We start from the raw sequence: 25,560 nt of genomic DNA, 5'->3' as shown, positions 1-25,560 counted from the left end.
AAAAGGGAGGAGTGTCCCAACGCCTTTTTCAGATAATTGTGACACCGTATCATGGCTTGTCAAGTAGCAGTTCCTCAGAGATCAGTTGCAACATGGAATATGAAACCGTATCAATGAACTTTGTGTACTCTGTCACACTAAAATTCAGTGGTCTCTTCTGCATTATGAATGGAGCTTTTACTCCTGCATTGAGTAATATCATGCACTGGTCATCTGGAAAATAACCATTCACTGAGTTGTGTAGGTTTTCCAAATTTTGATACATTTTCTTATACCATATCAAAATATCACATTCATATAATGACTATAAATGGAGTGTAACCTTTAAAAATTGTGAATCACTATGTTGTACCTAAAACCTACATAATATTGTACATCAACTATACCTCAATAAAAAAAATAAATTAAAAAAAATCACATTCATTAATACCACCACTGATCTTATCAGAAAAGATTTTTTAATATTGGGAAACCGTCAACCTCCTGGTGACAGATAAAAGTTTTCAAAAATCCGATTTTACTTTAATGTTTAAATTCTATCTTTGGCAACAAATTCCACTGTTGTTCTTCTTGAAGGGACAGGCTGACTTTGTGAATTTTAAGAAAATGTCTGCCAAATACCCAAGTCTGAATTGCTGTAACTTGTCATTCTTTCAATAAAAATTGGCATTCCATTAAAAACACGTCTAGTTTAGCTTAAACTCAAAGAAATGCATGCATGTTTTCTTTTTTAGGCAACCATCATATGTCAATAAGCAACAGAAGTGCCCTATGTGTTACTTCCCATATTTTCACACAGACAGTAAAAGTACTCAACAATCAAGATTTAATGAAATTAGTAGTTTCTTCCTGCTGCATTAGGACAACTTTGCATGAAAACAGAATTATTTTTTACTGCAAGCACGTGGTGGTAAAGAATACAAGGACTGTGACTATGGTCTGGGGCCACTGTCTTGATTTCTGCTTGGGCACCAGCAAATTTACCCATCATTCCACAGCCAGTGGAAATGTCAACACAGACAAAAGGCAAATAATATGTAAACATTCTTATGAGAAGAGTTTTGTCCTCGTGAACCATGCAGGAGAATCCTGGGACCTTGGAGGTCTGTGAACAGCACTCTGAGCACCACTAAAATAGAAATTAACTTAGAGACCTAGTGGCTGGCTTACAGTGAAATAATGGGGCTTAGCCTATTGCCTAAACCAACTCATGATTTTACTGTTTTTTTTAATAGTCTGCCTTTGTGTAAGTATAGCTCAGTGGTAGCGTATGTGCTTAGCATGCACAAGGTCCTGGGTTCAAGCCCCAGTTCAACCATTAAAAACTTTTTTTTAATTAAAAAAATTTAAAAGTCCACCTTTGCATATTTTTACTACTTTAAGAGCAATTTGTTATCTTTAAGGGAAATAACAAGTCAAATAAAAATTTTTTTTTAAAGCATTCTGATGACTCATCAGTTTTGGTTACTGCAAAGGCCACGTACCTATTGCTAGTAAGGAAAGGAATCATTTATTCTAAGTCTCTGGTTGTTGTCACTACTTTCTTAGCAACCAAGTCCAGCCAATGACAATGGGTAAGCAATGTGGGAAAAGTGTGTAAAGTGCCATTTTGCTAATGAGCTTTTCAGATAACCAAAGCCAAACAGGAGAGTAAGAGGGTGAAGCAGGCCTTCGCCTCGTGAATTGGGAAAGTAATACTTCAAACCACAACACTGTTCAAGATGATTTTCTCCCCTAGTGATTCACTTCATAATACATGTTTATGCTGACTAAGCAAGAAAGTCCTCACATTTTTACCTAAACATCTTATCGAACTGACATGTGAAAAAGTCAGACCTTGGTTTTCTCTGAATAGCTGGATATCTAAAATATATTTTCTCCTTAATTATCTCAATACTGTAATCAAGGCAGGCTATGGATTGGGGTTGGGGAAGGCAGGCATGCAAGAAGCATGGGAGTGGACTTGCCTTCCAGGTAGTATGGTAAGTCTTGGCAAGGTTAGGCTGCCATCAGAGTACAGCCCTGACTTTGGGCAGGTCTTTGGCAACCTCTCTTCTCCAACTTTCCCTTAGTTAATCCCCCTTTGGCCCAGTCAGGTGGGCTTTGTTCAGGTCCAAAGAAGCCCTGCCATCAGTTGAGGCATCTCCTCCTAATAATGTCCATCATGACGCTAATTTTCCTGGTAAACTATGAAAACACTGGATGTTACAGATGGAAGGGACTGGAGTTTTTTGTTTTGTTTTGTTTTGTTTTTTGAGTAGGAAACTGAGGTCCTGAGCGGTGAAGTGAATGCTTTGACTCTAAATTTTCCTTAGCAGGAGATGAAAGGAGTAAACCAAAAAAGCAAGAGAAAAGGCTGGTATGGCCATGAGCGACCTGCACACGTTTAGCTGTCCGCAACCCTTTCAGCCACAAGGAGGAAGGATGACAAAGCTGTCTCTACACCACTTCTTTTTAAACATACGCAAATGTTAATATTTAAGTAAATAAGGAGCAAGAAATGTTTCCTCATTCAAGTTCTCACAGTCATTGAGTTAGTTATCTGAATTATAATATTCATTTTTTCACAGAATTGAATAAGGTTATTTTTATTTTAAACTACAAAAAAAAAAGGCTCAAAAATATTTTTATTTTTCTTCAACTGAGCTACATGGCAACAGGTTTTCTTCACTGGGCTGGAAAACCGGGGAAACTATAGAAATATGAGTATCTTTTCCACATGGTTGCTCCAAGACAGTAGTTCCATCTAATCTCAAACTCTTTACATTGCATCTTATTCTCTGTACACAAAACTTGCATTGAGTTTAACCATTTTTTACCAAGGATGCCACTTCTTCCTTCTCTTTTCTATTTCTTATTTCAACGGACATGCACAGATATCTATATGTAGGTCTCCAGGGAAACACACTCGAGAAAATGTAAAAGAGGATGAGGATATTTCATACCTGGAGTCTCCATGTTGCCCTTCAGCCCTGCTTCGGGATATCTGCCAGGGCTTGGCTCCTGAAGCCAGGGAAATGTAAAATTTCAGAACTGTGATCACAGCCCTGGCTAAATAGTGTCCTGTGGAGTCTGTGCAGACCCAATGTTTTCTGCCCCCTCTGACACATTTCAGAACCCAGAATGAAGGAGGAAGGAGGTCGTAAAGCACCACTCCAAGCTGATCATCTGTTCTCATTTCTTGGGAATGACACAGAATGAATTCACCTCTCCCCAGAGACAAGAGTCCAAGCTTTTGTCCCAAGACTTGGGCATTCTTGTAGAGGAGATCTTTCTGGAGAGGATACGGACTCCTGTTGTAGTCTGAGGCCTCCAGATGAAGCCCAAGTGAAGCAGATGCTCTTGGTAAAGGAGGAGGGAAGCCTCAGTAGCAGGAAGGCACCACTTAGAGCAGTTGTGTGGATAATTCACCCAGAAAGAGCTCTAAAAACTCTTTTCAGTGGAATGGGCTCTAAGGATTGTCACAGCTTAGATAAGAAAAATGTCAATATTTCAAATCCTAATTTACTAATATTAGTATCATGTTAGACCAAAAAGTTCAAGCAACTCAGTAGTAAATAGGTAAAATTTGTCTGAAGCAAAATTTTTGATAAAAACAGGCAGGCTTCTAAGTGTTCCCTACATATTATAGCTTTGGAGATAATATATTATTCACTTTTAATAGAGCTGGTTACTTTAGTTTTACTGACTCAGTACAGAGATCTTAAATATTTAACCCCAATCTTGTTATAAATGTGAAACAACGGGTTTCTTTTTCCTTAAAAAATGTGATTTCTATTAAGCAAAACAATTCTAAGAGTGCATTTTCTAACAGATTCTGACAATTACCCTCAACATTCTGTTTGTAATATACAACCACGCAGAGAAAAAACAGCATAAAGGCAGAATAATTTATTTAATTCACGAATTCTTTTTTATTTCTCATAGAGTGAGCCTCACATCTGGAAAAGCTCATGCAATTAAATAGTTTGTCCAAGAAAAGTCTATTGGAAGGAATTCCAAACATACACTGCTTTTGCATTGTTGGTTGTATCCAGTGGAAAGCTTCTGAACACAATAATATGTTAAGAAAAGAGAGAAAAAAAAAAGACTTTCAATGTTATAGCCTCCTAGGACTTGAAGGGACACCAGAAGTCTGCTGGGAATTGTTCCTTGCCCCCAAGTTAGGACTATACAGAAACAACTCCAGAGAGCTCACTGAACATTTAGTAAAGGGACTCTCTATACTGCCAGCGATCATGTGTCCTGGTGGTTCTTTGCAGCCATGAAGCTGTCTTTTGTTCATAACTTGAATCCTTCCTGTTGTCATTTAAGCCCATTGTTTTCTCCCTGAGAACAAGGCCACTAGACAAAGTCACACACTCAGCAGCCTCCTGCTGCTCTCCCAGTGTTTACAACTGCACAGTGGCCTCCACAGAGGGAACGCATCTTGCTTTTCCATGGGGAGGTCAGAATTGAAGTGGCCCAGTCCAGAAGGGAGGAGATGGGTCAAGGTAAAGAAGCAGGAAGTTGCCTTTCCTCGGCTAGAGAAAGTGTTCCATGACAGTGGCACTCACAAACGGACTGACATGGCACAGGAGTTGACTGCATCGCTTTGGAGGAAAGTTCTTTCAGACATCTTACTCCCAACCCTTAGGAGACCCGTATTGTGTTCTGGCAGAGGGAAGGAGCAGTGTCCACGCTGAAGCAGGGGTTGGAAGGACGGCTGGCAGAGGCTTATCATTTCTGCCTTGCAGACTTTTCCTGACCTCCCTATCTATGTGCGTTTCACCCTTCACCCCACCGCTGTTGTTAACCATTGTAGCTCTGTGTTTCTTTTATGCTTAACATTTATCACAATCTGTAATTAATTTTTTCGAATTGTTTTGTTGCCCCACCTTCACCCTGAAATACTGTTCCTGGGAGGAAGGAATCCTATGAGATTCATCATCTTTATACCTGTATCACGGGTAGTACCTATGGATACTCAATAAACACAGAGAGAATCAAACAATGACCGTGTAAACAAATGCCAATCCAGAGGAACGATTTCTCCTCCACTCCATTACTTTGAATACTCCATCTCCCCTACACACCCACCCCTCTGCAGCAAGAGCACCTCCCCACGGGAGATCCTATTAGCCTGTGTTTGTCTTTCATCAATAGAGTTGGTGGCCCTCGCCAGCCAGCACCTACAGCTCACTTGCTTACAGTTTCTTGGGGTTTCACTTCAAGCACATCCATGAACTGAGGTTTTGGTCTGCAAGGCCAGACCACAAAAATTAAGATAATTGAGGCATTATGGAAAAGAATTTTCCTTCAGGGATAAGCTTATGAACTTCTCCAGTATTGTGGATGATGGCCCCACCCTTTAAGCATCCTTTCCTCTCCTTCTGTACAAAATTGAAAGAAAAATGGTATGCTGTGGAAGAGAGAAACAATGATTGTGTGCACATTTGATTACTTTGTAAAGTGGAAGATGAACTAAAAACCATGTAATAACCTTCTCCTGAAGTAAATGATACAGGGAAGAAACGCTAAAGTTGAAACCAGAAAGTCCATTCTTCAGAAAAGCAAGCTGAAACTTTGCTTTAGTAAATAAAGTCTGCGATAGCTTTCTAGGTATTAGAAGGTGGGGATGTAGCTCAGTGATAGAGTGTGTGCTTAGCATGCATGAGGTCCTGGGTTCAATCCTCAGTACCTTCATTAAAAAAAAAAAATGAGGATAACATAAGTATTAGAAAGGTGCATGGTGAAAGTAAACAAAATAAAGTTTGTATCTGAGAGTGATCTATTGGTTAGGGATTTTTAGTATCATTTTCAGGCACTGACTTAGTTGGTGCTTCTATATTTTCATTTCTTTATTTGCAAGTTGCAGTGCATGTGGTGTAGTGGAGCGAGTGGTAGACCTAGCACACAGAGAGGACTCAAAAAATCTTCGGTAAAAGAATAAAAAGTCAAGTAATAAGAGCATTGTCCCAGTATCACTTACATATGACCTTGGAAAAATGATGTTATCTTTGAGAGTCTCAAAATCCGAATTTGTAAAATGCTTTTCTCTGCCCATCTCAGAGGTCTATGGGAAATCCAAGTATCACAATGCACATGAGACTTTATATTTTATAAAACCAACTTTAAATGTGAGATTATTATTTTATGAAAATTATTACAGAACTCATCAAGTTCTTATTCAATATCTAAGTATATGACAGTTACTAGGTATAATACTAGATATTGTCGTTTTCCCAATTTTTGGTATTCTTTAATTTTAAAAAATACATTTTAATTATAAAAATGTAAATGGGATGAATGTGTTAAAAAAATTAAGCATTTTCTTCATTCCCCTTGCCAAACACACTCTCAGAGACAAACTCAGTCTATAGCTTGATTTGCAATTTTACTGGTTTCATATAAACTTCACATTTTTTTCCCAAAATGCAATTATATTATACATATTGCTTTGCACTTTTTTAGTAAACCACATCTCAGTACATATGGGTAGATCTACCTCATTGTTTTTAATGGGTTCAAAGTATTGCACAATGCTGTTCTCTCCAATAATCACAGCTGATGACTCGAACAGTAACACTGATTACATCATTGAGTTAGATTAATGGTGTGGTGGCAGATGCACTGTTTTTCCAGCAGGAATACTATTTGCGTGATTAGAATCCCCTAAATCCTTTAGCCTCAGAGAAGATTGTGTAACTTCCCCTTGGTGGCTAGTTGCTGGTAGAACAAACAGCTTCTTCTTCCATTTCACCTGAATCTCCTGTGTTCAAATACTGTAAGAATGTTTACACAATACGATTTGGCAAAAATTCCTGGATAAAATATTGGACAGAACAATTAGTCCTGGTTCTACCTGATGGCGTGATGTTAGACAGAAGTCATAGTTTCCTAGATTCATATTTTTTCTTTTCACATAATGGCATCCAGAGCTGCTCTTAACCCCCTCACAGGACCACTGTGAGGCTCATGGAGACTACATGGTGAGAGAGCGCCATTTGGGCACCTGGAGAAAGATGCTACAGGAATCCAGGAGATTATCTTCATCATTAGGGATGCCTAGGGAGCCCATGTGAGCCCAGCTTCTCCGTATGGGTCCACATGTAATCACCCCAGCAACCCCATCAAGTAGGTATTATTATCTCCCATTTAGATGGGACACTGAAACTCAGAGAAATTAAAACAAAAAAAACTTGTCTAAAACTCCACCCCTCTTAAGTGTCAGTGGAGGGCTTCCAATTCGGATCTGCCCAGCTCCAAACCCTGTGTTCATGCCATGAAGGAAATCAAGCCCTCAAACTGTCCCAGAATCAAGGCATCCTCTCTCTGCTGGTGGTTTCAGCTGAGGTTCCTGGACTCCTGCCCTCAGGGCTGGTGGTAGTGCTTCCTGTCTAGGGCTGGCACTGAGCCCACAGTGTATTTCTCAGTCTGACATGTGTTCAAGGTCTTCCCAAGGAATCAGTGGAATATCTATAGTTTTTTTTTTTTTTTTTTGTCATATTGTGGCCATTCTTATTCACATTAGAGTTAGGGAGGCCCCGGCAATGGATTTGAGGGGTTCTGTGGGTTCCATGGAGCTGCAGTTCCCCAAACTGGCTTTGGGAAGCACAGAAGTTTCCTTCTGGGGCTTCAGAAGCCAGGTCAGAGTCATGAAGGAAATGTCAGAACTCACAAGGATGGCACTAGAGAGAGTGTTCTAGATTAATTGAGACAGATGTTTAACTCCTATCCAAAGATTCCCTGTCACTGAAGGCAGTTCCAGGTTTAAAGGAGCAGAGGGATTCCCAGAGGCAATCTGCCTGCTTGAGTAGACCTCTACAGGCCTGTTAAGTGGAAAGATTCCAAAAAAGGCAAGGACACTGGGTGATCCTTGTTTGCAGATAAAGCCTCCCACAGAGGACTCATTACGGTAATTACATGCCCCAGGCTGCCAAGCCATCATCTGACCTTTGACACAATGAGGATGAAACTGTACGCCCTCAGGTTAAGGATGCTCCACACCTCCTGTGATTGTCATCATGGGTGGTTGGGCCTCCAGACCTCCTAGGCAGCTAGAGATAAGGGCTTTCCATAAACCACCACACAAGTCTGACGCCTGCAAGCTGGCATGCACCACCAGCCACCGGGAGCCACACCACAGCATTCCCACCCACAAAAACACATCCACGGAGCTGGAAATAATGTGCATGGAATCCCACCCTCAAAATTTGTGTGTGTTGTCTCAAGAAAATGCATTCTCAGGAGCTAAAAAGGACAAGTTCTTCTGTGTATCTTTACTCCTGCCACCACTCAGGCCTCCATCAGCGAATATTTATTATGAGCTCACCATGAATGCAAAAGGTCTTCAATAAAAATGACCAAACCAAGATGTTTGATTTAATTTAAAAGCGTATTTAGGAGACTTTGACTTATATTCCCATGTTGGACTCTTACCCCCTCCAACCACTATCCCCATAAGAACATTGACCAGTTGATGCCATAAAGAGGGTAGTGCCTCACAGCATGCTGTAAGGCTTCCACAACTCTGTCTATGAAAGTTTATAAATTGTAATAGAATATGCAAAGTTGCTGGTTAATGCAACCAGCAATCATGTATCTAGTACTGTACTTCCCCCACTTTATCCAATTAGATTTACCAAAATGTAGAGATTTCTTCAAAAAGAGTTAATGCAAATCTCTGCACTCTTGTCTGTGTTCTCTGCCCTATGTGGCTTTGGAAATGTCAAACCAGATACAGGGAATATTATTTCCACACGGATTCCTCTTACAGTCTTCACCCAGCAAGATCTGTCAGGCCCAGCATGAGATGACCTGTAGTTTTTCCTCACCTTCGAGTCCGTCTCTGTGAACAAGCACCATCCTTGGGCCAAGCTGTGTGAGCTGTTCAGAATGACAAATTCTGATACTTTTCTTGTATTTTCCCAGCATGAAACTAGGGCCTCTGGGATATTCTCCCAACACGTCAGTAAATAATTCAGAGTAGGATAAATCAGTTATGTTTTGGTCCCCTTTCTTTTAAACCTATCTCAATGGTCTGTAACTAATTTTCTAAAAGTGTCTACTTGCACTCGTGATGGAAGATTAAAACAAAAATCTCCTTGACAAAAATGAAAGCATTTTGTTGTCTCAATCTAAGAGATGCTCTTACAGACCATTTTATTATCTGTTTTATTTATTTTCAGAAAGAACAGATTGGGCCAACTTCTAAAACCAAAATTATTATTTTTCCCAGATGCTTCCCAAATTTAACTGATGTATATCCAACAATCTCATATAACAGATAAATGTTAGCAAGTTGGACATTTGGGAAGACTGTCACTGAAAATTGGAATTGTCTAGAAAAGCTTCAGAGAAAATGACCTTTTTTTTTTTTATTGTTTGTTGATGACAATGGATTTTCTAACTGATTCTGTCCCCTTTTTGCTTTGGATTTTAGTTAAGACTTCAAGGTCATTTAGCAACTTGATGCTCCTCTCTGCCCCCAAATGTTCACCCTTCACACTTGCCCATCCTCTTTCTGCTCCTGAAGACCGATGGGTCTGTGGGGTAACACCAATGGCTCTTCAATTCTCTTTAGTCCATGGAAAGAGCCAGCAGGATATGGAGCAAGAAGAGTGAATTCAGGATATTCATTTCCCCAGTTCTGTCCCCATGAGGTCACCTTAGGCTGGCTATGTCCCTCAACAGAGGTCTCTGGTCCTCTCAAGGATCTCCCTAGGCAACCTGCCCAAAAATCCTCTCTTCTGGGTTCCAGTGACCTCTTTCTTCTCTCAAACCTTCAAGCCTCTGAGTAAACAGCACCTTAAATTTCACATGCAATCCTACTTTTATAAATAAACTCACCTCATAAACTCCCCTCAAATTATACTGTTTTGAATTAATCTTTGTTTTTCCATTAAGACGCTGATTGGTACAGACCCACATCTTTGCTATCTTTTCTTCTGGCACCATGTCTCTTATTAAATACTTTCTAATTCTACTTTAATAAAAAAAACCTTCAAAACAATCTTAACCCTCACAATCTTCTCCCAATTACCCCTTTAAGTGAGGTATAGTATCAACAAAGTAGACTAAACTGTATTTTATTTATTTGCAACATTTTAAGCAACTTCAAATGTTTTTTAAAATGAGGTAAAGATTAAATCAAGGTGGAGGAAAGAAAAAGGAAAGCCAGAAGAGTTCATCATCATCACTACACCATTTAATGCTTTTTAAAAATACAATTTAAGCTCTAAAACAATTTGCATTCACCGTCTCATGGAAGCCTCAAAACAATCCCATGAGGTAGACACTGTCATTTCTCCATTTTACAGATGAAGAAAGTGAGGCTTCAAAGGGCTAAGTAATGTGCCCAAGGACGCAGAAGCAGCATTAAGGCAGGAATTCAACTGAATTAAGTCAAGGCTTTGTATTAAGACGGTAATAATCACAGTCTCTTCACTTTTTCTATTATGAAATGTTGCATCTTTTGAAAACTAGATAATGATTTTTTTTTGAGAAAACTGTCAAGTAAGTATCAATACTTGAGTTTTAAAGCCTTCTCAGTAATCTTAATCATTTTCTTTTTCAAATCCCCTGAATCTTGGCTTGGAGTCAACAGCTCTTCTTGACCATGTGTGCCATCCATCTGAGTGACTCCAAGGATCCTATCTCTTAGCCGACTCCTTTACTTCTTCTTGGTTCAGTTATTAGTGATCCATTTCCTCTGTTAGGCTATGTAAATTTTTCAAATGACAGCCTTTGGTTACTCTAAATATAAGACAGAACTTTTCTATTTCCTGCCATCAAAAACAACTAAAGGTAAAAAGAAATTTGCTTCTGAGAACACAGATCCTTGACCAATGAGAAGCCAAAACTTTTTACCTTTATTTATTTCCTTTCCCCTTCCCACCAGATTTCTCTCTTAATTTAAAATTGAGATCTTGAGTTAACAGGAGTCCATGGCAGCTGACCTCCTTGAGAAATACCCTGACAAGGACTTCAACTCAAAACTGCCTGAGATACACAATTTGCAGCTTAATTTGGAAAACATCACTTCATGGCATACAGCTGACCATAGTTCTCACAAGAGTTTTGAACACCAACTTAAATGGTTTTCATTATAACCTTATTAGGATGATAGATCTAACCCTGAAATTTTGATCGCTAACTGTACAGCTTCACTAGTGATAGTCAAGATCTTCCAAACATCTGCTTCTATTTATCTCTTTATTTTTCTCAGATTCTCTCTGTGCTCATTGGCTGACCTTGACATCACAGCCAAACCCTAAATCAAAGCATTTTATCATTCTCCATTTTTTTCCAAAGAAGGTCCTGAGTTTTTATTATCCAAGCAATAACAGATTCCATGTCTAGGACTCTTTATCTTTTCTTTAGCCACATCATAAATAGCTGGAATATTATGTTGACAAGGAAACTCCTGTTTTACATTTTTGGAAGAAACACAGTCAACAAGTTGAATAGGACCTTGGTTACTCTATGTAACTTGTTGGTGCATCTCCTTTCTGAACTATGATGACAGGCAGAAAATTGGGCATATATGCATTTATATTATAAATTAATCAACATTTGATCTTAAATAATTTCAAGGGAATTGTCAAGCTTGAGAAACAGTCAGATGCCCTTGAAAATAATGAGAATTTGATTATATGTTCAGGAGGACATAAAATTCAGGGGTCTTGGAAGGTTAACTACAGAAGGGTCACATGGTCCTGAGCAGGGATTATCAAATCTGTCTTTCAAACTGTTGCCCCCAAAAGAAGTTCAGTGATTTATCCAAGGTCACATACATGGATTTCTGCCTAAGTTAACCTTCTTCCTGTTTAACTAGGCACCAGGTCTGAGAACTGAGTGTCTGACTCATTCTAAGCCCTAGAGGGACAAAGTTATGCAACTCTCCACAGGTATTTTGGCAGCTTCTTGGGACATTTGACTCAGGGCTCATCTCATTTCTGAGGAGAGATTGTGCTAGCTCCATCAGGGACATCCAACCTCCAGAGCCAATGGTCACTCCCAGAGCAAGATGGTGGCCTTGTGGGACTGGACAGGGCCAGTCAACAATCTAACTTCAAATGATATTTACTGAACACCTACTCTGCATCAGGCGCTGTGCAAGTTTGTCCCACAAGTGCTCTCTCCCTCGGGTCAGGAGATTTACCCACCTGACCTAACTCTACCTCTAGCCCTGAGAACTTGGACCTAACTTTGAATATGTTTTCTTTCTACAAAACTGGAGAAAAGTTACCTGTATTTCTTATCTTCTAGAATTGTTGTGTTGATCAAATGAACTAATAAATGGCAAAACCCTTTCTAAAAATGTTGCTTGTGAAATAAAATGTACATACAGAAAATCTCATAATCGTTAAGTGTATAGCTTGATACATTTTCACAAACTAAACACATCAGTGTAACCACCACACAGTCCAAGAAACTTAATATTACCCCAGAAGCCCCCTACCATGCTCCCCAAAGGCCACCAACCCATCAAAGGGTAACCACCATTCTGACTTCTAACAGCCTAGATTCAGTTTGATGGGTTTTGTGTTGTATGTGAATGGAGTCATATGTTATATGCTCTTCTGTGTGGCTTTTGTTGCTCAGCATTATGTTTGTGAATTTCATCGATGTTGTGATGTGCTTTTTGTAGGTTCTTCACTCTCATTCTGTAGGATATGGACAGGCAACATTTTATTGATCACTTCTACTGTTAAAAGGCATTGGAGTAGTTTCCAATTTTGGCCTACTACTTACTAACTGTAAACACGGTAATATACATTTTTTTAGTGAACATATATACCCACTTCTGTTGGCTATACAATGAGGGTAGACCTGCTGGCTCAGATGATATATGCATATTCAGCTTCAAGAGATACTGCAAAATGGCTTTCCAAAATAGTGCTTCCCAACTGAAGAGACTAAAAAGACATGAAAACCAGATGCACTGTTTTGATTCTGGATCAGTTCTTTTGCTATACAGAATATGGTTGGGATAATTGGCAGAACTTGAATAGGGTCTAAGGATTATGATTATATGTCAGTCATTATTATACATTAATTTCAAATGTTGATTTCATGGTTTTACTGCTATTGTTTGGGAGGAGACTTGAGACTTCCTTGTTTGTAAGAATCACACTTGAAATACTTGGGGTTATAAGATGTCATATTAGTGATTTACTTTTATATAGTCAGGAAAAAAGATGTTCTTTAAATTCTTCTGGAAGTTTGAGATTGTTTTAAAATAAAAGGTACACAAAAAACTACATAATCAAATTTTTAAGAAATTATGCTTTTGGCAGCATAAATACAAAACAGAAACAGACTCATAGACATAGAATACAAACTTATGGTTGCCAAGGGGGTGGGGGGTGAGAAGGGATAGACGGGATTGCAAAATTGTAGAATAGATAAACAAGATTATACTGTATAGCACAGGGAAATATACACAAGATCTTATGGTAGCTCACAGAGAAAAAAATGTGACAATGAATATATATATGTTCATGTATAACTGAAAAATCGTGCTCTACACTGGAATTTGACACAACATTGTAAAATGATTATAAATCAATAAAAATTGTTATATTGTTTTTCAAAAAAAAAAAAGAAAGAAATTATGCTTTTGGCAACCCCTAAAGGACTTCTCATGGAACACTTTTTAAAGGTCTCTGCTTTACTTTTTTCCAAATATGACACAATGTTAAACAAAACTCTCTCTCGTCTACATGGCAATTAAAACCAAACCAAAACAAAATAGTGGTTCCAATTTATATTCCCAATAATAATGCCTGAGAAATAACAATACTTGGTATTTTCAGTTTTTTATTTTAAATTTTAGTTAGATAAGTTACTTCCTAGTGAAAACTGATCATCATTATTTTGAGTGATGGGATCCTTTTTGCCTTGGAGCTCACTTTGTCACATTATGATTTCATAGTCTCCTACTGTATGCCTGAGGGAATTTTTAGTATTTAAGTTTGACAAATGCAGCATCTGGATCTATGGACGTAACCTGAAGTTAGGGCTGCCAGATTGTAATATTTATGTTAATACTATTACACAGAAATAGAGCATCCCAAGTCTGTCTATCTGTAGTAAAATGTATATTCCTCAACTGGTATTATGCCCTAGCAATAGCTATTAAAAAGAGTAATTTAACTAAATAAATAGCCAGTCTAGTATCTCAAAGTGAAGACCTTCGGCTTACGTTCTTTATAAGACAAGCTTTCAGTTTGAAGATGCCTTGCAAATCCCTTGGTCCTACCATGCAACCAGAGTTGAGAACCATGGGGCTTAGGTAATTGTTATCAATTCTGGTTGCGCATCAGAATCTTTTTCTTGGGGATGCGGTGGGGTAAATTAGGTTCATTTAGTTATTCATTTTAATGGAGGTACTAGGGATTGAACCCAGGACCTCAAGCATGATAAGCATGTGCTCTACCACTGAGCTATACCTCCACCTCCAGAATCTTTTTTTTTTTTTAAATAAACATTTAGTTTATAAAATTGAAATGCACCTTTTGTAACTTTTAATATTTAAAGAACTGGAGACTTACAAAACAGTTGCAAAGAAAGATACACTTTTAACAGTAAGAAGTGAGAAAAGACCACTTCTTTATAATTATCTCAAAACCTAGAGTGGTTTTGCTTCTCTATTCTTCTTGGCATAACACTTCCTACCACCATCACCTTTCAAAAAAAGGTGAAAAAAAAGGGGGGGTGGGGAGGGAAGAGGAACAGGCAATAAAACAAAACAAAACCAGCCCCCATTACAGTATGGCAGAATGATCAGAGATGAAAGAAGCCAGTATCAAGCTAAGGGAGAAAATATAAATACAAGGGGATTAAATGACATCAATGCAGTGGTTTTGCTTAGGAGACAAGGAATGTTGGAATATAAATGTGAATTTCTATCCTGAGGGACAAGTCTCAATTCTGTAACTGTTAATTATGAAAATGGAATAGGGCTTAAACTCCCCAAATATAGATCTACCCCTAGCCAAGCAGAGGTATGTTCCTTTGTATGAGTGTATTTGCCCTGCCCCTGCCCACTGCTTTCCATATCACACTGTGAAGATTCTCACCAGTAAAATAAGGAAGAACAAAGCACAAGGTGAGTTAGTGAATTAGATTCTCCTGATATAGCTTAAACAGTTTCTCTATCATCAGGCCTTTCAGGTCCTACTCAATGAATGTCCTACTGGTTTGAGGGAATTCATCCATTTTGTTCTTAATGTCAAGTGGCAAATGATACACCAGGAAAATCTGGCAGTTTTTGCTACTTTGTAAGACAGGTTTAGAATTCAAAGGTAGTTAACTTTCCTTTTAGCAGAGAGGGAAGAAGAGCAGAGGGTTGAGTGAGAAGGAGCTGAAGTCTTGCCCACTCAGTTCTATGCAAGTTATTTCGCCCATTTGTGGCTCAGTGTCCTCATCTACAAACTAGAAGTAATCTTAGTACCTACTTCATAGGGTTGTAAATAGAATTTAATGAGTTCACCAATACATGTCAAACACTTGGCACGTAATAAGGGCTCACAATGTGGAAGTAATAATCATCGTTAGCTGCTTTGCTTATACAATTGGTTCTGCTATACACACTTTGAAAATGTGTATTCATCCTGACATAATTGAGATATCAGGGAACAACTTGAGCACAATGCAAATTTCAAGTTTGCTATGTGCACGCAGCTGAAATGAGATGTGTAAGAATACACAAAACACAATTATGCTCACACCTAGTGTGTGCCTAGAAATTTCTACTAGCTACTGCAGTTCACCACATGTGTGATGAACCACATCCACCCACAGCCACTGTTACAACTTCTGGTCTGATTTCAGTAACCTCCTTACACCATGTCACAATAATTCATCAAATGCAACCCTTCCGACACCCACTTCCACAAGCAAACTTCAGTCTTTTTCACCATAAAGTGCTATGTTTAGGGAAGCTTATATGTATTTTTTAACATGTGTGATTTTTATTAGGTTTGTCTTTTTTACATGTTACTAATGGATTTTTTGAGTGTTGTGCCCCTAACAGAATTTTTCTCATAAGCCCCATGGCACTTGCTGTGCAATTCTGCACAGTGCTATAGGAACACATATATTGTGTTATAGTAGAACTGAGTGTAATTAGCATATTTCCCACTGCACAGATCATTGATGTAATTAGCTGAACTAAAAATGAGTATTTTTTCCACTTACTATATTTTAGTTAAGTAGCATCACAAAGACTACTTTATTAAAATAACTAAGCTTGAATGTGTTACAAAACATATAAAAAGACGCTTCTCAAAAAAAACAGGACAATTCCAAGAGAGCTTTTCCACTAATGGGAATAGCCTTATTTCTAGGCCTGACTGGAATGTTTCTTTCTAATTTACTAGGAATCTGTCTAGGTTTCAGATTTCTGCCATCATATACCCACAAGCTTTCACCATATAGACATACCCATTTGAGTAACAATTTCTGTGATTGTCCACATTTATTCAACAACACTGTACAGGCCTACTATGTCCAAGGAGCCAGGAAGAGCACAAGAGGAAAGGGAGAAATTGAACACAAAGATGAATGAGATACTTCCTTTCACCCAAACTCCAGGCCTTCATATTCCCTGACAGAATTATTCCCAAAAGGGTTCAGCTCACTTATATCTCTGGATTAAAAATAAATAAATTTTTAAAAAATAATTAAACAAGAACACTTGCTATTACTTCCTTTTTTGTTTGTTTGTTTCCACTAAGAGGTATTTGCAGTAATAGCTACTAACAGCTTTTTAAAAAAACTAAATGTAATAACCCCTTCTGCCAACTCCTTTACCACTCACCATTAGGCTTCAAATTCTGCCTTATTTTTTTTTTTAAGATACTTTAGCCCTTTGTAGCTCAGTGTCCTGATAATTCCATACTTTTTTTTAAACAGAATTTTAAATAGAATGTCATATGATAGAATATGTTAAAAATTATGTTGTAAAGGAAAGTATGGTTTCTGGAATAGAGGATACTGACCTTTCTTACATCTCTTTATATCTGAACAAGAGGAAATACATGTAATTTCCAAGGGTTAGAAGGAGGATCAGAAGAAGAGGAACTGAATGGAGAACACTTTCCAGTAGGGAAAGTAGGAACATCATGATGGGGTCTCCAAGGGCTTTTCAACATCTATCTGGTTGAGATGACCGAGATCTCAGCCTGTGTGAAGGCAGCTGAAGGTACTCTAAGACCATGGGAGGGACTGTGCTTCCTAGTACCATATTTCTATCATCTTGAAGTTCCGAGTCAACCTTCAAGGCTTCACCTATGATTAAAGTGAGTCACCTCTACTAATCGAGCTCTTGCATGAGGCTCCTGGAATTCAGTGTTTCTTTTACTATGACCTTGGATTCAACAGATTATAAATTCTACTTAATTTCTTTAGTATCTGGTGAAATTAAGCAAGCACTCACCACATTTGAGTCTTCCAATTTTTGTTGATCCAAAGTGTGAATTTTAAATTTCTCCCATTTCCCTAAGTTTCAGAGCTGGCAAGACGCACAACTAAGATCTACCCAGCCCCCTAGATGTTAATATTCTGTATACCATATTCTGCCACACGTTAAATGGTAAACGTAGTGAAGTTCAGCAACCTAAGTGAGTGGGAGCCTTGTTTTAGTTTGAGTGTGTATTGGCAAGTTCCAAGTTCTGGGGTAAGCTGTCAGGAAGGAGTCCTGGAAAGCAAGCTTAGTAAACAGGAAAGACAGGACGTCTGTTGGTTCTCATTTCAACATCCGGCTTGCATGTTTCAAAGGACACCAAGCAGAATGCCCGTTGGAAACATGTTGGAAATACTGTGTAATGTATAAGGACAGAACCAGAAATTAGGACCTAAACATTGAGTCCCGAATACAGTAGACCTCTCTTCCTAAAGCACATGCAGACTGAGGCTGCCAGAATTAAAACAGACTTTAACCACAGAAGAATTAATCCAGGCTTAAACTTCTGGGTACAATTCAGAGCAAAATATGTGCAAAACAAAATTGAGATCATTCCTGAATAACCAAGTTAAACTTTTTGAGACACTGAAAGCAAAACACTGCCTCCCTCCCTCTTTTTCTCCCTCTCTTTCTCTCTTTTTATCTCTTTCACACACAAACTCCTGAAACCAATATAAAAAAATTATTAAAAAAGACACAGATTTTCAAAATTATACACAATAAACCCTAAATATATTTGGAGTGTAGGGATTTCTGTTAATACTAAATTAAGCAATGTACAGAATTTAAGCAAAGCTCTACTTCATTGCCCCTCCAAATGTAGTTTTATCACGGATAGGACATGCAGATGTTCATTAGCAGGAAGAAAGTGCCTAATGCATTAGAAATCTCATTTTAAATATTCAAGCAGAAAGAATACCTTTCCCCTAACTAAGTAGTTCTGAACCCCAGGAATCAAACAGAGTACATAGTAGAGGAAAGAAACACAAGATGCCACCACCCTGTTTGTCAATTAACCACACCTTGATCTCTTAGTGAAGCAAAGTCACCTTTTGCTGCTTTGCATTTTCTCAGAGGGTAAAAATGAAATTCATCCTCACCCAAAGATCCCAGAAATTCATTTGCACTTCTCTAAAGCTCCCAATACCTGGAAGTTTTATTAGGAACACTATTTCGTTTTCATTTAACAAACAAAATCATGCCATGAATTGTGCTCAAATGGCACACTCATTATCAATTTGGGGCTGTAACACGGCCTTCTAGCACACTTGGAGAGCAGTCTTTGTGTGAGTTCTGGGAGCTGCCTGGCTGTACTTAGAGAAATTAGTGAGCCACACTACTTCCAGGGTGGTACCCAGGCCAGTACTCTCTGCTCTGAGCTGGCTCCTTTGCTACAACCATGCAACATGTAACTCCTTCTCTGAAAGGAATGATGTGCTGGTTGGAAAACCAAAGTGACCACAGAGAGTGTCAGAAGTCCTGGATTTAGAAATGGCCAGATTCCTGGGAGCTGAAGATCTACTGAGGTAGACTGCATAAGGCCATCTCTGGGAACACATGGTGGATAAACAGCAAACAATGCCAGTGGTGAGCATCAGTACTGGGAATGACGCTGGAGGACAGGTCTCAATGGCAACTCAAACCAAGCTCCAGAGTCAACTAACAGCTCTCAGGAAAAGAGAAACTTACACAAGATTTGGCTTGAAAAGTATCCTGGGCCTTGGATGCTCTTCTCCAACTGGAGTTTGTAGGAACCTCAAAGGTACAGTTGCAGCACCCTGCAATGCTTGTCCAAGGAAACCAGGCAGTCAAGCAGATGAGACTTGGGCCAGTAAGGGTGAGTTGCAAGTGTAGATTTCATCATTAAATATCCACCTGAGCCTTTGCTCTGCTCAATTAAATGCAGGATTTCCATCCCCAAAGCACACCAGATGGCAGGCCTGGGTGTTCTGAATAACAGGTTTTGCTCTAGAAAAGTCCAAGGGAGCAGGTATGGACTCTCCCTTAAACTCTCAGCTTCTAGACTTAACTTCACCATGACTTCTCCATCTTCCCCCTCCCTCCTCTTCTAACTCCAAGCAAAATCACAGCATCCCCCCCTCCAACACTTGGTCATCTCGTTATGAAAATTTTCTGTACTGGAGGCCTTTGGGTAGATTTATCAGGCCCTAGCTTGGCTTATTTGAGGTCCTTAATGGACAGATACACCTGTGCCCCATTTCTGAACCAATCCTGATCAAGACAGGGGTCCCCCCATTCAGTGTAGACAGGAATTAGGCTTTTGCTGTAAAGTAGTAGTTTTCAATTAGGGTGATTTTTTCTACCCAGGCATATTTATCAATGTCTGGAGACATTTATGGCTGTCCTAACTGGGGGAGTATTACTAGCAGCGGGTGCAGAGAGGTGAGGGATGCTGCTAAACCTCCCACAGCGCTCAGGGCAATCCCTCACAACAAAGAATCACTGGCCCCAGATGTCAGTAGTGCTGAGGCTGAGAAAACCTGCTGAAGACCTGGTCCCAGGACTGGGCCACGGACCCCACGCTCAGCTTAACTTCACTCTTGCCCTCCACTGAATTCTCCCTGTCAGTCTGATTTCTGCTCCATGCTCTAGTTCTTGCCTGCTGAGTATGAAACCTTGCTCTGAGCCCTGCCTGCCTGACTCTGGTCTGACACTTTGGCTTCTGCCAGACCCCTCACCTGGATCTTTACTTGGAGCCTTATCCACACGGATCCACAAAGTCATCACCAATCTAATTTTTAGTATTCCTGCTGTGAGAATCCCCATTGCCAGTTCCTATCTACAAGATTATACCACAAAAATAAGAACAGGGAAACCAGCCTGATTCACAGCCTCTTTGGATATTGCATTCTGGACTGCTGACTACCCCTCTCAGGAGTAGCTTGATCAAGTCATCCAATCTGGGTCTTATTTCTTTCTCCCTCCTTTAAACCTATGTCACTGCAGTTCCAGAATGACCTGAGGCCGAGCTGACTTCTCCAGGATGCTTTGAGAGAATGAATAATTTCTGATGGAGCACCAATGAGCACTACGCTAAGGGCAACACTGTGCAATTCAGACAATTTAACCTAAGATTTAGAACCATGATGATTCAGGCAGGACACCATTCTAGAACAAAAATGGCTAGTTCTTAAAAGCCATCAAAAGTACTGTGTCTTTTACTCTCTTTCTCTATACATATATAGTAATTATTTCAAATTGTTACAGATTAGCCATCTCCCAGCCTTCCATTAGAGAAGCACCCATAATTATCTTCCTGGAAGGGGCAACCACACACCCTGCCAGGATGTCACGCCCCAGGCACAATGTACAAGTATACCCATGCCTCTCTGACATGACAGAGAAAGTAATTTCCAGGAGAACTTTGGCTTCTTGGCCACACACCAGATGGATTCAAAAGAGGAAATGAGGCAGACAAAGCAGTAGATGGAGGGTAGCTGGCAGGGGTAATTCAGTCCACAAATATCTACACATCTAAGAAATAAGCGCAGGTTTTCAGTACACTAAGGTACACCTGGGTGGGATGACAGCGACATGGAGGATGGAGGAGTGCTAGTTTGAAGCAGTTGGACATCAGGGTCCACCGAATCAGAGCTGGGAGTAATATCTGACTTTAAGAACCATGAACACTTTGTAGTAAAATCAGGTTATCAGAGTGGGGTTCAAAGATGGTGAAATTTCAACCTTATTGGTTTTAGCCCCAATTCTTATATTTGCATAGCTGCTGCAAATGCTAGTTCTACTGGGTTCTGAAGATGCTCTGCAAAGGAGAGTCCCAAGAAATGAACAAAGAAGTACCTTAGGCACAAGAAATGATCTTCAAAACTCTTCCTTTCCAAATACAATGAAATCGACAATTGCCCCAAGAAATCTGCCTCACCAGAAGTTCTCCCTGAGAAAAAAAAGAAATTGGAAGTGAATGAATATAGCACTAAAACCTAAAATATTACAACCATTTGAAAGAATACAGAAATAAAACCTAAAAGATTGCACCATTTTAAAGGTTTTATAGATTTAAAGCAGTATCTTCATATTTTTTAAATGGAAATTCAAATAGCACAATGCCTCCTTCATAATCCTTCAGGATTCATGGAGAGAGAACTCCCGGATGAACATCAGTTGAACACACATGTTGTGTAGCTTTTTCAGTGGTGGTGATAGATTGCTCTTAAGCTATCCAAACCATTCCGCATCAACAGTCTTGATTTACGTTGGCAAAAAGCAGCTTCCTGAGGTTTCAGTTCCTCTTGAACTTTGTCCCATTGCAGAGTCCATGTGCACCAAGGAGTTACAGATGCACAAATCTGAGCAATGTGAATTACTCTCACCTATGACCAGAGAATACAAACGGGCTAGGGTGGTGAATCCACAAACCGCAAATAAACATTTAAGCTGTAGCTGACAATGTAAAGAACACCAGAAGACTTGAAATGCACAGCTGACAAGGTAGAGGGGCGTGATTTTCCTGACTGGGCAAGATCCAGATTTCCCAAAGGAAGCACATCAGCTGTAAACACACTCCCTTATCAGCTCTGTTTTAATCGGTTTCAGATTTTTTGGAGATCTTCTAGGTAATTATGAATTATGCCCCTATTAGTTATGTAAATTATATCACAATGCCAACTTTTCTTTCTGCATTAATTAATTGTTTTGCATATAGGAGTAAAAAATAATCATCACTCGACTGGAATTGCAAAGCTTTCTTTCCACCACACTAGGAACATTTCGACTGGGTCCAAGGAGCGGATATTAGAGGGACTGTAAGCCCATGGGTTGGGCCTTTGTGCATTTTGAAATGGCCTAGGTAGTATAACCATTACACTCAATTAACCTGAACAACACATGCACCTTGTTGCTTGAACTCAGTCTTCTTTATCATCTCAATCTAAGCCAGGCTTTATCTGCATCAGTAGGAAAAATTTCATCAGCTGCTGGTACTTCTTTCCACGTGAAGAACATGCATTACCACTGCACGTGTGGGCTCTCTCCAGCCCTCCATTCTCCCTTCCCTTGACAGTGCACATAAACCACAGTCATAAAGATAATGTTTTACTCTATGCTGGCCTTACTTTTTAAATTTCTCAATCATGTTTCAATTTGGGCAGAAAAGTAAAAGGGGGCTTTCCCTAGAACACCCCTACATTTGGTGCACTGATTGGGAACACTGAGAAATGAAACAAATGGCTGGAATGTGCAGAAATAAAATAAACATGTTATAAGATCCTGAGGGGCAATTGGGTTTGGATTTTTATGTATGAGAGAGATGTTTTGACCTCAGTGGGTTGCAGGGGCTTTTACTGGCTCACAAGGTTGCTTTCTGCACTTGGCTTATTTTTTTAATTCTGTGACTTGGAAAAGGGGGTACAAGCTTTAGGTTACATGATGTTTCAACTCTGATAGATGACTGCAACTTATCCCATGGTTGCTTTATATGGACTGTTTTTTATATGCGCCTCTTTGTTTCTTTCTTTTACGGACCATGACAGCCTAAAGGAAAGCTATATGGCCTTCAGCAAAGACACAAGTCTCAGAATTATCAGGACAACTGAGCTTCACCAAGGTGGTGGCTGGTGGCCTCAAAAATCCTGGAGCTCAGCCAAGGCACATGTGTGGGAGTTACCTCATCAGGTATCAACTGCATGGGGCCTAGAAAGGCCTGGACTTTAAGGGGCACAGGAAATCTCATGGTAAAGTCTTGGCCTTAACACACATATGCTGGTCGGTCTCAAGGCCACACACTGAATAAGTGACCGAGCTGGGATCTGAAAGCAGGCTGGTTTTGTAACCAGAATCTAAGTTTTTAACAACCTGTATTGGTTTTCTTTTGCTACTGCAACAAACTTAGTGAGCTAACACAATATAAAATTCTTATGTTACACTTCTGGAGGCCAGAAGTCCAAAATGGGACCCACTGGGCTATAATCAAGGTGCTGTCAGGGCTGCACGCCTTCTGGAGGGTCTAGGGGAAAATATATTTCCTTAACTTTTCCAGCTTCTAGAGACCACCTGCATTCCTTGGCTCCTGGCCCCTTCCTCAATCCTTAAAGACAGCCGCATAGCATCTTGAATCTCTCCCTGACACTCATACTCTTGTCCTCCTCTTATAAGGACCCTTGTAGTTATATCAGGCCCACCTAGATAATCCAGGATACTCTCCTCATTTCGAAATTCTTAACTGCATCTGCAAAGTCCCTTTTGCCATGTAAGGTAACATCACAACTTCCAGGGACTAGGACATGGACATCTTCAGGGGATAGTTTATTATTCTGTCTATCACACTGGTGCACATCCACGTGGATGCTGCATTCTGGGTCATGGTCTTTGACGACATACTAAGTCCGACATTCTGGAAATGTCATTTTTTTCTGGGGTGATTGCTTCAGGGGTTGAGGTTTGGCTTCTCTTCTAAACCTGGTGGGTGTGGCCCACCAGTGAAAATAATTTTTTTGAAACTTCTAACCAATTCAATCAATGAGCAACCTGGCATTGGACAGTGCACTTTTCTCAGGAACCACAGCAACCCAAGTGAGAGAGAGCTTGGCCCCAAGTACTGGGAGAACCCCTTCCCTTGCCAAGGATGTGTTAACCCCTTAATCCAGCACTTAGAGAAGAGGATTAGTTACTCTGGACTTTTAATTCATAAGAGCAATAGAACCTGATTTCAGGCTATAATTCCTATGGGTTTTTTCATCTTTAGACTTAAACTTGTAAAGGGATTAGTGTCTGGGTTTACTTTTTCTGAGGAAATTACACTGGGAGGAACTGTTTTCAAATTTAGGGCATTCCCCATTGTTGGCATTTTATCAAGAGACTTTCTGCATTTTTCTTTGATTTTATTGCAGAACCTCTGATAGGTTCTATTGGACAGTTTTACAGGAGGACAGAACTTGGGGAGGGAAAGAGAATACGGAGAATGTTTTCTGTTTGGGGGTTAATTAATGCATTGTTCTAACCCATTTCAAGGCCTCCAGGGGCAAACTCTCCTCCCTGCAGGAAGAGACCTGTCCAAACCAGCCCTGCTGGGTGAGCTGGTTTAAGCCCAAGCAGGACTCAGTGTCTGCGGTCATGGCTGTGACAGTGGCTGTGGTGTGCTGCAGTGGAACTGGTCCCGAGCTCCAGGCCTCCGGGGGCTCCTTCCCTACACAAGCCTCGGATGGGATCCCCAGAGTTGTGGCCGCCAGGAAATATGCCACATTCTCTGAGCTCATGTTTATTAGTTTAAAAGGTAATCCTTTGGACTCCATCTGGTCTATTCCTTTGTCTTTTTTTCAGCTGGGTCCAAATCTAGGTGAAAAACAGGAGTGTTCCTTACTGGGTTCCCACAAACTTCCCAGAAATCTTTTTTCCCTCTAGATTTCTGTGTTGGTGTTCTAACGGGCCTCTCACTTTCCAGCCAATCCCTCAGGCATCTGAGTTTGTACTCTTTTGCTTAAAACAAGAGATCTTAACCCTTTTTGTGACATGAACACCTCTGTCAGTCTGGAAAAATATGTGGATCCCTCTCAGAATAATGTCTTTACATGCCTAACATGAAACACAGAGGATTAAAAGTAAACTAATCACATTGAAACACAGTTCTCAAAAAGGGTTAAAAAATGAATCTGAGATATAATGAATATGAACCTTTGTTAATGTATTAAATAACAAGATCTGGTAGTGAACCAGTTAGTATTATAATTTCAATGTACTGAGCAGCACAAACAATATTTCAAGGTATCTCAAGCCACTGTAATCAGAAAATAGAAATACCTGTGACACTTACTGATGACTAAGTTATAGAAAACGATAACTCTGATGTGATATGTTGTCCATATTCAAAAATGAAAGAAATGCCAAATTTCAGTAAAATGCTATTGAAAATAAATATGCAATTTTTTTCTTTTTCAAGTTCGTAAACTCCCTCCATGAATACCCAGGTTATAAGCCCTGGGCTTAAAGTGGCTTCCTATTGCTTATCTGCCATATAAAAATCCAAGTAGTCTGTTTTCCCTTACAGATCCTCTCTGAGACCTCACTGTGGTCCTGTCTCATCCTGCACACTCCTTGATGCTGATCTGCTTTTATCTGAAGCAAACCAGGTTTTT

The 25,560-nt window shown here is 39.7% G+C and overlaps 1 long non-coding RNA gene and 1 other non-coding gene across 2 annotated transcripts in view; both read right to left on the bottom strand.

Moving 5' to 3' along the window:
- Nucleotides 1-25,560, bottom strand: part of LOC135321389 (uncharacterized) — a 349,273-nt gene that overhangs the window by 168,758 nt on the left and 154,955 nt on the right. Inside the window, exon 3 of the long non-coding RNA XR_010381123.1 lies at nt 21,275-21,368. This is a non-coding gene — a long non-coding RNA (uncharacterized LOC135321389). The remainder of the gene's footprint in view (nt 1-21,274; nt 21,369-25,560) is intronic.
- TRNAD-AUC (transfer RNA aspartic acid (anticodon AUC)) lies at nt 14,371-14,442 on the bottom strand. The gene has a single exon. It is a non-coding gene; the product is annotated as a tRNA-Asp (tRNA).

This window comes from Camelus dromedarius, chromosome 5, assembly GCF_036321535.1.
Source record: "Camelus dromedarius isolate mCamDro1 chromosome 5, mCamDro1.pat, whole genome shotgun sequence".
In the NCBI taxonomy this organism is placed as follows: domain Eukaryota; kingdom Metazoa; phylum Chordata; class Mammalia; order Artiodactyla; family Camelidae; genus Camelus; species Camelus dromedarius.
This window is presented reverse-complemented; position numbering and strand designations above follow the sequence as displayed.